The following is a 13,037-nucleotide window of genomic DNA, read 5'->3' as shown; positions in this document are numbered from 1 at the left end:
GCGGGACAAACAAATCTGGTCCTGTATTATGAACATGTTCGTTAATACTGGTTAAACTGTGTATGTTATTTTTACCATTAGTTCGAAACTAACTTGGAATGAGCATATTTCTCAACTCAACAAAAAATTAAGTAGTATTTGTTTCGGCCTCCATAGACTAATAGATAATGGCACAGCACAGGCTTTAGTTTCAGTATACTATGTAAAATTCCGTTCTTTAATAACTTGCGGTATTATTTTTTCGGGTTATTCTACTGAATGTATTAGCAGGTTTCGCTTACAAAAGAAAGCACTAAGGGTTGTGTTTGGATTGTCATCAAAGTCTACTTGCAAGCCCATCTTTCGAGAACAAAAAATATTACCAATACCTCGTGTATATCAATATAAAATTATCTTGTTTACCGTAACAAACATTTATTTACTGAAAACAGTAACGTCCATAAACACAATACTCGATAATACAATACTTTGCATGTACTTTCATAATACTTCCATAAATACAATAATTTGCATGTTACCCCCAAAATTTCTCGTTTTTTCAAATAACTGAATAAAAATTTTCAATAAGTTACCTGACTTTCTAAAGCAAAACAAATCATATTCTATGTTTAAATCTGATCTTCACATGTTCTTAATAGATAAGTGTTACTACTTGGTAAAGGAGTTTTTTGAAGACAATGTGTAAATGTCTTTTGTTAATTATGTTATGAATGTGTAAGCTTATAAAAGTCGTAGTTATGAATGTATTTCTCTATTTGTAAGTTTTTTTTTTTTTTTTTTTTTTTAGCATATATATAATTATTTCGTAATTTTGACAACTGTATGCGTATTCGAGAATACTCTCATTTGTACGCAAAACAGACAAATAAATATATAAACAAAGAAATACCTATATTTTTGAATATTCTACACTGACGAAATCACTTACGCCATGATTTTTTTTTGGTGAGATTTTGGCCAAGCAAAATTGTGGCCTGCGAGCTTCTGGCTGAGATGTTTTGTACCCAAATGCATCACATAACAGAGAGTACGCATCATAACAAAGCATAAAACAAGTTTCTGCACCTGTACAGTTAACGAAGGTGCTCAAAACGGTTGCCGTTAGATATAAGAACCAAATCAGTATGGCGAACGGTTACTTGAACAACGTTGATCAAAGTGTTCGAGGGAATTGTTGCGGCCGCTGTAATGTCCTCACGAAGGACTCCTTCGTACCTCATTTCCTACGATACACAACATCCTTAAACGTCCCCAAAAGCTAAAACACAAAATATTAAATTTAGTGACTTTTGGAACTTGAAAGCACACTTTAAAACGTACTTCCGATTCTCAAATATCAAGCGTGCACTGGTCATTTTGTTTCACTGTTATCTGTCACATGTTACAGTCATCTGTTAAAGAAATACCATATCGATATCTATCGAGGAAACAACATAATACAAATTGTAATACAATTTAACTCCAAAGTAATACACATATATCATTATTAAAATGTGTATACATCTTTAACGGATTCTGCGTATTACTGTTAGTCAACCTACTTTACTTTATATGTTTATTAATTAATATTAATAATATCAATTCATTAACTACAAAACACCAGGAAATGAAAACATCCATGTATTTTTTTATTTCCCTCCTTTTTCAGGGAGAGCTATTTCCCTCCACCCACCTCACCAGTCCCACCTACCAGTTCCCTCACTCCCTATTCCCTACCAGCTTTCCACCCCAAGTACCCACCGGCTTTATAGGGTGGCTGAAACAATAGATAGATAGGGGGAAAGCAGGCAGAGGAGAAGGCTGGCTTCGGGGCGGGTATAAGGGCACAGAGGGCATCAGGTCGGGATATACATTTAGGATTCAGGCGTCAGGACAGATATCAAGAACCCCAGCGTCAGGTCAGACAGAAGCACAGACACCCAACCAGACAGACAGATAATATGTCGTGGTAAGGCTTCTTCTTCTTTCTTCTTCGAAAGAACTGAAGAAGAAATACTAATTGTCTGTGGATGCGTTCGTGAGGGAAGTCGCACCAGTAAAAGTTAAGATTTTTCGCTTGAAAGTGAGACAAGAAAACTTTCTTAATGTGCTAATTCTTGTATACAACAATTAATACATTAGATAATTTTCATTCTTTCAGTTTCAGACGATAACTAACATTTAGCATTGTGACCTCCCTCACGAGCCACCACTGTGTGAATAATGTTTGTGTGCGATCTGTGACATAAAAGGTGCTGTACGTGATGCTTATGAAGAAAAGCGCACTGAAAGAATAAAGGACTTAGCTTTCAAGATTCAGTCTCTCGTCATCAGAATGTGTCCAAGACCGACGAAGGGAGAATACTAGACGTAAGTCCAGTCGATTGTCACTATCACCATATTGAATCTTGTGCTAAAAGGTTAATATGGAAGGACGTGTCCCGAGGTCAAACTCTTAATTAGATATTCAGAGATGAGTAAACATTAAAGGTGAAGGTACGGCACACAAAATATCACTACACAACCATGAGACACACGAACTGTAATATAAAATACTGCAGAAAAAAAAAAAAAAAAAGATTTGGGTGGAAGGAAACTGGAGACAGTGTGGTTGGTGATTAGGGTTATGATGATGATGATGATGGACGGGGGAAGAGTTACGATTAGTTAATTAAATTATTTATTTATTTATTTAACTTTTTATTTATATTTCTTACCTGCCATAACTTATCTATTTAAGTAATTTATTACTTTATTTAATTTATTTATTTATATTTTTATTAATTTGGTTTACCACACTGTCTCTACCCTTTCACCACTCCTTCATAATAATTATTTTACCTGTTCTTTAATATTTTATGTTACAGATGTTGCATCATTGCGTTCTTTCAAGTGATGTTGTGTGCGGAACATGCCCACCATTCTACTTTTCTCATCTCTTGATACTAGTCATACTTTGACCTGATAACAAGTACTCCCATCACAATATTCTAACACAATATTCAATATGGCCAATAGTAACACATTTTTCTTCATTTCTTCTCTGTTCTACATTCAGATGGAGAGACTTCCTAATGGAAATTATAAAAAGCAAACAAATAGTATTGGAACAAATGTAGGTTGAGAAGTTAATGATTATCATAGAGAGAGAGGGAGAGATTGTAAAGTAGTAAAAACTATTGGATACGGAGAAAAGACGGCGAAGACACATTCAACACATGTTGAAGACAGTAGAATAATTATTTGAAGAAGAATCTGAAAGCAAAAGAATTATCCGAAGAAGTTTACTCATTTGTGTAGAAGTCTGTGAACGCTACCATACTTACCCATCTGGATCGCAGCGCGTGGTCCCTCGCTGCATCTGTGTATATGGTGATGAGGAATTTAGGCATTTGGATGTGCGTACGTGTATATGTTGTGTATATCCACCCGCCCAGCCAAGCACCCACACCCCCATCCTCCCTTCTTCCAAGGCCCCCTCAACCCATCGGTCAGCCCGTCTTCCCCTTACCGGACCGTCTGCCCAGCGGCCCAAACACCCGTCCTGTCCGCCAGTCTACTCCCCTGCCTGCCCATCCAGTCACCACCAATCTTCCTACAGATCCTAGGAAGATTGGTGGTAGACATACCCCATCCATCTATTGATCCAGTCACCCCACTTAATCAAGCACCCACCCCTAATCCCCAAGCTAATTCTTTTAAGGAGGGTTTTTGTTTATTTTTTTTCATTTTTTCAAACAGACATTACATTTTGATAAATTAGCCATTACAATAATTGACTTGATGTTTTCTTCTTTGCTCCAATCCAGCGGTGAAAACAGTTATAGACACAAATGAAAATTCAACTTCTTCGTACTAATTCCAAATAAAACATAGCGTCCATCAACTCAGCTACTTTAAGAGAACCAAACAGTTGGTGTAGAGGCATGTCGTTCTCAGAACACTCAGCTAACAAAATTTTGAACTAGATGACATGGGAGAGACATTGAAATGTTGGCTTATTCTTCTGCCAACTCTCTTTCCAATTTCCATAGGTGAGTTGGTTGATTAAATTAACCAAGATTACTGTCACCAGCGATTATGCGAGAATCATAAGATATTTAGATGCTTTCTTGTAGCTATTGATTCTTTTGCAATTTTATTTCGGCTCTCAGAAACAACAGAGAGGACCCTTTATATAACACTTAGTATAGTTGGCGGGTTAACATGTGGTCCTTGGAAATTCCAAATCACTTGCATTTGGCGGCATCTGTGATTCGATTTCAGTCAACAATTTGTTCATTTTGTATCTTCAGAACTTGCTTTTCCAACTGCAACATAATTGGTTCTGTTGATATGACAAGAACCAAATCAGATGACCATATCTCTAGTAGATTTGAATTTCGTCAAAATTCGATAATTTCTGGTTTACCAAAACCAATTATCAATTAGTAATGGAGAGCACAAACTGTACTTTCATCCTGTAGAATTCCACAATTGAGAAATCTCTGTCCATAAGTCCCTAGGTAAATGACAATAGAAAATCATTCAGAAAGTGTAAATTGCTCATGAAGATTCTCTGAGAAAAGAATTCTACATTTCTCATTGAAGTTTAATTATAATTCCAGCCACCCTGGTAATGGAAACTCCATTCTCTGTTCACATAGTGCTATGAGTGATTGTATATGCTTCAACTTCAGTTAGCAGTTGATCAATTTAATATCTTCAGTTAGCAGTTGATCAATTTAATATCTTGATTGTTTCATTCCAACCACAGCACAAAAATAGCGATTTCCAGTAGCAGGCAAAAGGTTCCAGATCCTGTTGAAAAAGAGAAATTTTAAGAAACAAAGTCTTTCAGGAACATTTTGTCATTGACAGTCGTCAAAGAAAGTTACCTGTGCCAACAAATTTGCGGGGAGTTAACTAAAATTATGATTACCATGTGGAAATTTTGAGTTTCCCATTGTGGGAACAAACATATAAAATAGAAAAGTGTTCGCACCAAAGATGCTGACATAAGAAACGGTGCTGGAAATAGGGTTCCGTGGGCGTCGATGTCTGTAATAGGAGACTGACTGCCCAATGATAAAAGAATAATTCCAACGAACAAAATGATCGGAAATATTGGGGAACCCCCTTCTACATGCCTTCTGATATACTGAAACAAAAATTTTTCCTTGGGCTATGAATTGAATTAAATGAAAATGGATTCAATCCAAGATGGTCAAAATTTGAAAATTTTTAGAAACAAAAAGTCGTGATCGCCTAGAATACGCGCTCTCACAATATCTTGTATATCACTCAATGATAAAGTACCATTTCGATAACGCTATTTGTTCAGAAATTGTAAAGAAAAATTTGTGGTTCCCGTTCAGACAATGATGCAAGAATTCTGAAAACATATACAGGATGAACCTGAAAGATGTGCACAAACTCTGGGAGGTGATTCGTGACATCAAAAGAAGACAAAGTCCTCTTGCATATGGACGAATTCCGCGTCGTGTACGAGTGACAGGGGTGCCAACTACGAAACGAAACGATGTATTGTCACGATTGGAGTTTCGATTCGATATTTAAAAAACAAATACAACTTCCTCGACAGTGATCGTACGTCAGGCGAGGAGTCAGTTTGACTGAGAATGGCGCACAGACAAGAACTTAGTGAGTTCAATAGGGGAGTCATCGTCGTATGGCATATTGCGGCTTTGTCAAATCGTGCCATTAGTGCCCAATTACGCCACCCAAAATCAATGGTGGGTAATGAAATCTTGAAATGGAAGCGTACAGTGTCACCAGTGTCCCTAAATGGCCCGGACGACCCAAGAAATTGATGGACAGGGACCGGAGAGTGCTGAAACGAGTGTTATCCAGCAATCGCCGTCAAACTGCATCTGCCATCTAGCACAGTTCCACACTGCATCGAGCACATCAGTTTCACTGAACACTGTCAGGTCAAAACTGCATGCACTTGGTTTTCATAGTAGGGCAGCTGCTCACAAGCCACACATCACTCCAACAAAGCCAGGAGGTTGGCATGGTGTAAGGCTCATCGAAATTGGACCCTAGACCAATGAAATAAAGAGTTATGGAACGATGAATCACGCTACACGTGAGTGAGCGCGGCGACAACCCGGGGGACGCTTCTTACCAGACTGTACTGTGCCAACAGTGAAATTCGGTGGTGGTGGTGTAACGGTGTGGGGTGCATTTTGTTGGTTCGGCCTAGGCCTGCTTGTTGTTGTGGCTGGACATTTTTGTCAATTCAGTGCTTCCCACATTATGGAAATTCTGTGGAATGGACCCATGTTACTATCAGGATGATAATTATAATGCCTTTGCCATAAAGCTGCCAATGTTATGTCGTGATATGACGAGAACAATATACAATGACTCCAATACCCTGCTCAATCGTCTGATTTGAACCCATGGAACATCTGTGGGATGAATTGGAGCGGCGTTTAAGGTAAAGACCAACTTGTCTTAATTCACCTGCTACACTTGGAACTGCCTTGCAGGAGGAGCGGGCTGCCATCCCACCTGATACCTATCAGCAACTAGTGGAAAGAATTCCTAGGAGGGTACATGTTTGATACAGGCCAAAGAAGGCTCTACCCGATATTAGGTACATCATGATGTGCTTCATCCCGAAAGTTGTTGGGTGACCGGTGACTTTGGTAGATAGCCTATGTGTTTGTAGTTTCCTGGTCCAATAGTCGTTGGCAGCAATAGAAATATCCCAACCACAGACCTCTTGCTGTGTCCAAAAGTTTGGAATGAAGGGATCAATTTAGAACGTCTTTCTTGGCTGTAGAAAGGATGAAAACTACCGAAAAACATTTTAAAATAGGTTCATTCGCTCCAAAATTATGTTTCAAATGCTATGTAAGAGGTGGGTATGAACTTTTGCAGACTATTGTACTAAGAGAACAAAATCTGGCCTGTCACGAAATTAAAACGATAACGTTGTATATAGTATTAGCAATCTGTGCCAGCTTATAAAAAGGGATTAGAGGCGAATTATTTGAGCAGTAATATATATAAAGAAAAGAAAGACATACAGAGATATCGAGAGATTATTTTGTAATCGTTAACTAGAAAAAGAGTTGTTGCTATGGAAACGTAGTAAATAAGTGTATGTACGTAGACATCTTGTTAAATATGAAAAAGTGGATTATGTACGCTTCTCATGGTTGAATATTAAAAATCAGTTAAGAAAGTGATAAAACGTGTGAATTATTTCGAAGATTACTTAATTGAATTACGAACCACCTTCTAAAATTGGTGCCGAAACCCGGGAGATATATAAGTGTCGTTTTGAAGAATAGTAAAAACGGCTAGCTTTCAACGTGACATTAGTGTTACCATATTGAGAAGCGGTAAGGTGATACACCGAAATATTGCAATGAGTGCAACAGTTAGTGACATAACTGGTGATCAGAGTGTGTATCCAGAAATGGATTCCAACGAAAATTTGACTGACATTTTAAGAGACTTAGCTCAGCAAATTAGGAACCAATCCGAGCAAATTAGGAACCAATCCGAGCAAATTAGGAACCAATCTGAGCAAATTAATGATCAGGTTCGAAAAAGTGATGAAATAGCTCAACAAATTAGGAATCAATCTGAGGAAATTAATGATCAAGTTCGAAAAAGTGATGAGATATCTCAACAAATTAGGGAACAAGGTCAATACTTTGATGAAAAATTGGATCAGAAGATAAACCAGCTAACTAAGGATTTTGATGAAAAGATAGCGAGATTAGAACAATGTAATGAAAGCAGATGGGATCTTACTCAACGTCAACTGAGTCAGACCAACCAACACGTAGTAGAAAAATTTGAACAGTACGACAAAAATATGGAAAAAGTAACACAAAGATTCACGGAAGTTCAAGATTCAGTAGATGGCCTAGAGTCAACGATAAATGCTCACGCTAATCACATTAAACTATTGCAAGATGAGTTGAACTTTATCAAGGAGAAATGTATTCCCGAAAGTGCATTTCAGGACAATGGATACATGAATGTGGTGCATCCTACATCTACTGGTTGTGAACCTACTCGTCATCCCAGACCAATTTTGGAACTTAATGAATCTTCGAGCTGTGAAGAGAGTACTGATAGAGAAAGAAGAGTGAGGCCATCATCCCGGCGGAAACACAACTCCAACAGATGTATGAAGAGTAATGCAGGTAAACCGTTACGATTTAGCGAAGTTAAGTCGCTTATTAAATTTAGTGGTATGCCGGAAGATATACCCGCTAGGGCATTTCTTGAAAAATTTGGGGATGAATGCGAACTCATGGGTGTAGATGAGTCTCAATTTTTAAAATTATTGCCGCATATATTATTATCACCCTGTTTAACATGGTTCAAAGCTATCAGGGGGAGTCTTCGTACATATTCAGATTTCAAGAATGCTCTGCTATCAAATTATGAAAATGATTTTATGATAGCGAATAGAGATGCCGTCTTGCGAACGAAACAATTCAATCCAAAATTACACAGGAGTATTACGGAATTTGTAGTATCTACATATAATGAGTTAAGATTACTAAATCCAAATCATCCGGAATCCCGAATTATAGCTTCCATTAGAATCTTATTGCCATTTCGATTACAACAGTTGTTAATGTCGGCGCAGTGCATTAGCTTTAATCATCTAATTATGCTTATTCAGAATTATGAAAGTCAGTCGGCAATACAGAATAACAATAGAGTGCAAGATAGAGGTCAGGGTAATTCTGGATTCAATCAGACACAATATGCCTCTGTTCGTAATGTAAATATACAACCTGAAAATAATGCTAATGTCCATAGTTTTAATAATAGAATGAATAGTTATAATGGTACCGGTAATCAAACGCAACCTAACTACAGAAATGGAGTTAGGAATTTTAAAAATAGCAACAGGAATTTAGGTAGAAGTAATAATTATCGTCGATTTTTACAAAATCAATTTGCAGATGGCAGGAATTCTGTAAATAGGAATCAAAATATGGTAACATCCCATGAAAGACAAGAATGTACACAAGATTGTGCTATACAATGTTGCTTAAATGAGCCCTTCGAACGTATAACTTGAACTATCAAAAAGGCGTCCGATGGATTTGTATTAAATTGACCTTTGCTTACGTCTATGGTTAATGTGTTCTTCATTTAATTTATTATTAAAATGTATGTTAAAAATATATGCAATTATGAAATAGTTCGAAATAGTGATGAATTTAAGTTATGGCAATCAACTGAAAATACTATTGAATTTGTTCCTTACAGTTTTGTTGCAATTTCCTTTTATAGCATTAATTGAGGAAATGTTAATTTGTGTTTCATGCTAAGAAATTATTTAAAAGCTTTATTGTAATACGAGAATATACTGAATTTGACAATTTATATTCTCTCCAGGAAATACATATTTAAGCTACTCTTGCTTTCGTGTTTTTATTCTATTCGAATTTCATACGAATATTATAAATATTCAAGAATAAAAGATCATAATTTTAATGTAAACGTGTGAAGGTTATGACAGATATATAAAATAGATGCAACTTATTATATGGAAAGAATAAGAATAATGAATATCGAATCTCTTAATTTTTCAGAGTTTATTAATGTATTAAATGATAATCCTCAATGTGTTTATATGTTCTAATTTTGTTGCCCTCTGACCTTACCAATATTTAATACTATAAAGATCTTTGTTTGTAATTAATATTGTTTTTCCATGAAGGAATAGTTAATTTGTACCCTTGAAGAAAATATCAGTTAGGTTTAATTTTTGAATAGTCTCATCGACGATAATTGTAAATCGACGTTCTTAGTATATTGATATATTGATAAATATAAAAATATGTAATGTTATAATATGTTATATATATATGGAAGAGTAAAATATTTGTATTAAAAGTGATATTAAAGTATATACGAGTGCTATTCAAAAGGTAGGTACTTTATAATCTTCAACCCAGGGTTCTTTCCTTCATAGCAAAACTATTACGAAAGTCCCATCCGGACGACATCTACAACGATAACGTTGTATATAGTATTAGCAATCTGTGCCAGCTTATAAAAAGGGTCAGAGGCGAATTATTTGAGCAGTAATATATATAAAGAAAAGAAAGACATACAGAGATATCGAGAGATTATTTTGTAAAAAGAGTTGTTGCTATGGAAACGTAGTAAATAAGTGTATGTACGTAGACATCTTGTTAAATATGAAAAAGTGGATTATGTACGCTTCTCATGGTTGAATATTAAAAATCAGTTAAGAAAGTGATAAAACGTGTGAATTATTTCGAAGATTACTTAATTGAATTACGAACCACTTTCTAAAATGATTTGAAACCGTGAATACGACACTTTCCCAGAAATCAGAAATGTATGTAATCAAAGGGCATTATTTGGGAGAAGGAAGAGGAAAGCAACTGCCCCCCCCCCTGAGTTTGAGAAACACATATTTTTAACGAATTATTTATTAATAAAAAGTAACGTGAATCACTTATGTCGATGAGCAGTCTTGCCCCTCGCAATCAAAATCTGAAATGACGCTGGTGTGTGTAATCAAGGGAGTGAGGAATCACTGAATCTTCTTTTGGGAAATTAAAATATCATATAGTGGGAAAGGTTGCTAACCTTAGGCCCGCATTTACACATTGGACTACAATGTACACCTTGTCTCAAAAAGGTTGAGCGCATTCTTTATTGGTGTTTTGAGGCAATAATTATCTAAGTCCAGCTTCGGGTATCTTCGGGAAAAAGTAAGCCAGGTTCGAACCTCCAAGCCAGCCTTTGCAATCGGGAAAAAGTTTGCAGATGTGTTTTTCTTCTTTTAAATATAATAAGACTTGTTACCAAGTGTTTAAAAAAGCAACATTGATTGAAATACTTAAGGATACAATATTTCGAAACCTTTTTTTTTTTTTAATGTCAGCACATGCTTGTTTGTCATTTAGCTCTCCATACGTAATGGAACATTTAAATACGTTAAAGAATCTTTCCATATATAAAAGAATGCTCAAAGTTAAGAAATAGAACATAATTATCGCCTGAGTACTAAAATGAAAGTCAAAGTAGAACAGAAACAGCGTTTGTAATGGATATGAATGTCATAATTATCTTGAGATCCTTTATACATCGCTAGAAGCATAGTTCTAGAAGTCTTTGTGTTAGCTCATTGGTAAGCTGTCGGATTGCAAATCATAAGGTTGAGAGTTCGAATCCCGTCTAGGTTAATCATTTTTTTAATTATATTTTCTGCAATGCATGAAAAATTATATAAAATAATTACATTAGAATACATAAGTTGTGTATATATAACATAATCATTGCAGAACATAGTAATTATTATGTTTAAAATATAACATCTGAGATAATTTTCACAGTAGATCGGTATTATATATAAGAATGTAAATACAAGTTAAGAAACTCGTTCAATAGCAATAAATAAATCATGTAGTGTATTTATTTGAAGCTATTTGTCATATAGAGGGTAATTCTCAACATTCATAATACAGAATGTCATTTATGTTCTTGAAAAGTTGTTCGATGCATAAACAGAAGGTATAAACAGAGAATCCAAAGTCGGAACGCTCGCAAAAAAATTCATGAACCCCAAAGGTCACGTGAGCAGACTGGAATTGTCCTTATGAAGCATGCCACAGCAGAAAGTCTTTACATAGATTTTCAATTCAATTCCTGATATATGCTTTTGCAATGTGGAAGTGGTGATGCCTTGAGTCGCCCTCTCTCGCTCGCTCGCTCGCTCACTCTCTATTTATACAGAATATAAAAGTGGATTTATGTGTGTATTTCAACATAATTCTAATATATCTAGAGCAATTTTAACTATATTTCTTACAGTCTGGAAAAAGAGTACTGTCGGGATACATATCAAAAATGCTAGAAACGGGTCGATATTAGTATCGAATCCATAGTTTCGTGGTCGCTTAGGTGAATAGTTCTACTTTCAATTCAAGTCCAATTAAGCTCCCATTAGCACCCAGGGTGGTTACGTAGCGACATAAAGATATCGAAATCCTTCGATATTAGAATCGAATCGTAAGTTTTCAGCGCCGCTAACAGTGCAGCATTTCCCATTAGTCCACATTAGTCCACATTTCACATTAGTCCCATTGCCTAATTATTATTATTATTATTATTATTATTATTATTATTATTATTATTATTATTATTATTATTATTTGTAGTAATAGTAGTATAATTGATGATAGAATAATTATTGTCTATGTATTGTCTAGGTAGGGCTACACACAAGATTTTGCTCGTTTTGGTTCGACTTGACTCTAATCCGAGTCGAGTTGGAAGATACTTTTCGCGCCGAGTCCAAGAGTAGACCTCAAAGATGTCTGTTTCGAGTCGAGTCGAGTTTCAAAGAAAAGCCGTTCGTGCCCATCCCTATTAATGAGAGCTTAATCGGAGTTAAGCGAAATTGAAAGTCTCACTATTTATCTAAGCGACCCCGAAAACTATGAATCTAATATCGATCATTTTCTAGCAATCTTTTATATGTATCCCCCTCCCATTCACCATAGGTAACCCGACAGGACTCTTTTCGAAACTATAAGAAATGTGGTTAAAATTACTCTAGGCCAGTGGTTTTCAATCTAATTCCTATCACGATCTCCTTTTATCACACGCTCTTGCCAGCGACCCACAACTTCCCACAACTTCTTGACCAAATAATAGAACGATCATGCGACAAGTCTTTGCAACTGGTTTTTTTGTAACGAAGACTTGGACAAGTTCTGCCTGATAAGGAGAGAAGAATATCCTGGTCTGGGGATTGCTGCTTTAAAAGTAATAATTCCATTTGCTATATCGTACTTGTGCGAAAGTGTGTTTTTTATGGTAAACATTAAAACAAAGATAAGAAATCGCTTATCAGTTGAAAATGGCTTGATAATGTTCGTCATGAAGATTGAACCGGACATTGCTGAACTAGTGAAATTACACCATGCTTAGGTGTCTCATTAGGTTTTAATTTTAATTGTATTTCAATGTGCAGGTTTTGTTGCATGTGTATTTTTCTAGTATTTCTATATACAGTTCTCATTAGT

The sequence above is a fragment of the Thermobia domestica genome, chromosome 16, assembly GCF_964235325.1.
Source record: "Thermobia domestica chromosome 16, izTheDome1.hap1.1, whole genome shotgun sequence".
Classification (NCBI taxonomy): Eukaryota; Metazoa; Arthropoda; class Insecta; order Zygentoma; family Lepismatidae; genus Thermobia; species Thermobia domestica.
This window is presented reverse-complemented; position numbering follows the sequence as displayed.